This window comes from Anopheles aquasalis, chromosome 3 (genome assembly GCF_943734665.1).
Source record: "Anopheles aquasalis chromosome 3, idAnoAquaMG_Q_19, whole genome shotgun sequence".
NCBI classification, from domain to species: Eukaryota; Metazoa; Arthropoda; class Insecta; order Diptera; family Culicidae; genus Anopheles; species Anopheles aquasalis.
In genome coordinates, this window is record NC_064878.1 from 46586564 (window position 1) to 46589063 (window position 2500).

The 2500-nt window shown below is 47.7% G+C and overlaps 1 protein-coding gene across 14 annotated transcripts in view; it reads left to right on the forward strand.

Moving 5' to 3' along the window:
• The window catches only part of LOC126578930 (RNA-binding protein Musashi homolog Rbp6), a 568145-nt gene that overhangs the window by 522124 nt on the left and 43521 nt on the right, over window positions 1-2500 (forward strand). The window lies entirely within an intron of this gene.

Sequence of the window (2500 nt, forward strand, 5' to 3'; positions counted from 1 at the left end):
ATGCTGTGACCTGACTTTCGCCATGACCCACACCAGCTAGTGTGTGAGTAGTCAGTAGTGTTTGTAGCTAGCGCGACTAGACGCGTGATTACTACTCCTTCGCCACCGCCAGATGTAGCTCACGGTGCGATGTTGGTGTTTTATAATGTGAATGGCAGATTTTTTAATATGTATCCTCATTAGTAGGTGTTTTATTTGCGGGGGCCCATTTTCCATCGCCCATCGCGTATACTACGCACACTAACACACCATCGTATCGCAAAACTAAAATTATCAGTCAGGGAAACAAAGAGCTAAAGAAGAAGGAGGAGTGAAGGGCAAGGAAACCACAAAGTTTATCCTTAGTTTGAATTAAATCAAGTGGCGCCAAAATTCGAAGGTAAAAGCCGCCATTGCGCCGCACGGTGGTGGTGAAGCCAAACTTTCGTCCCTGCCAACCAACGCCAGTCGCGTTGTTGTTTGGGAAAGTTTTTTAATAAACCTTCGTGGAGTGGTTCGCGGCCCTCATCATCGCCAATCACGACCGATCTATCTTCTGGCCTGCTTGCTTGCACCGTTCGCTCGCTCGCTCGCTCGCTCACTTGTGCGCTACTCCCCAAGCCAATAGACAAACCATCACTTTTCTCATTAAATCTCCCCTTCACGCAGCAAATGGAAAACTTTTCTCCAGCTTCCAGCAAGTGGGCTTCTCGTCGTGGGTCGTTCGAGGTCGAGGGGTGGATTTTATTTTCTTTTTATTATCGGGATGTTTTGCTCTCTTCCCGCGCGCGCGCCCGCCCGCTTCTCTAACTTATTACACACCCTCCCCCACGGGGGGGATTGGTAAAGATACAGGCTTTTCGCAGAACATTTTGACGATCGAACGGTGGATAGTGTTAGTGCGCTACCGAGCTTGGTGTGGATTAGTAGATGAGCAGCAGCATCCCTCGATGGTGGTATAGTGGTGATGTTACTGAGGCCACAATCGTGGCCACTAGAGGGAACTCTCAAAGAGTAGCTCCCCTGTCGTCGTCGTGGTGCGGTTGGTGATGGAAATGGACGGTTGGGGCCGGTGGAGCAGCGCCTCAGACGTCAATGAACTTCGTGGCAGTGGCAGTGGTGGTAGCTGCACCTTCGACGGATTCACACAGCACTTCACCCCAAAAGAAAAAAAAATTAAAGCTTATCCGCGCACCAAAGGCCCGACTAGTGGGGCCAGCTGTATAAGAAGCAAACCACTCCCTAACCTGCAATCGGATGCACACCCACAAAGAAATGATACGCGATTAGGCGGGAACGTTTTCCTTCTGTTGAAGACCAGAGAAGCACACACTCCGTACAGATCGCGCACTAGATGCCGCTTGTTCTACTCAAACGCAGTAAGGTGTCGCTCTAGTATATGAAAAGTCCAATCCCTGCCCAAGGTCCCAAGGGCCAGGCCATTATATCTTGACTATCTTGTCGCAGAAGGTGTGCAATCCGATGCGTATCAACAGCTAATATCATTCAGTGTCAAAAGAAAGAAGAGATTTCAATGCTTGTAACATGAACTCAGAGTTAACCAACTATCCGCTGCTAGGCGCAATCGGTAGGCTTCAGACGCCAGTTAGGAAAAGCCAAGCCAGGCCAAAATCCAGGAGCACCAGCGGGCCCTAATAAGTAAATCGATATTTATCCAACAACATGTGTACATTCCAATTGCAAACCACAAATCTGCATCTTACTCTGTGCTGCTAAAAGTGTTAAACCAGTATTCAAACGCGCTTCTACCAGAAAAAAGGGCTACGCGACGAATGTACGTCTTGTAAGGTATCCAGGCTTAAATGCATTTTCCTGTACTCACTCCACCTGAACAAAACAAAAATATCAAACTCGGTCTGTCCAAGACTTTGATGATCGATGGTGCGGGTTATTCTAACCGATAAATGGGTGTACGTTTTAACGAAATAATTAAGAATATGATGTGCGAGTTTCCGAACCCCCAAAGGGAAAATAGGAAGCAGGGAAATCTTTCACCATTTCTGGGCGCAAGAGTTGCTAATACGTAAGCATGAAGGAGGAGAATTACTCGTTAGAATCTTTGCAAGTGTACCTATATGGCTTTTGCTTTGCTTTTTGATCCCATTTTGAGGAATCATTTGGCCACGCCATTTCGGTTTAACTGGGCAGAAAACATTATGCGGAACATTTAAAAAAAAATGATGCTCACTCACTCGCTCGATCATAAGCGACGTTCTAGATCCACGACCAAAGGATGGTGCCACACGGTACGGTGCAGTTTCATGTAAGCAATCCAATATACAAAGCGGACAAAAGGACAAAGGAGACAGCACTTAATCATGCTAAAACGCTTTACGGAAGAAATCATTACATTTGAGACGCTCACACACAGGAAGGCACTAGGCACAGGCAGACGTACAAAAACAAAGGCCCGGCTCGGCACACACGACGACGCAGAACACACGAGTTCCGGCTACGATTACCGGATTGCAGGTAGATGGCTCCCCGGTCCGGCGCGGTT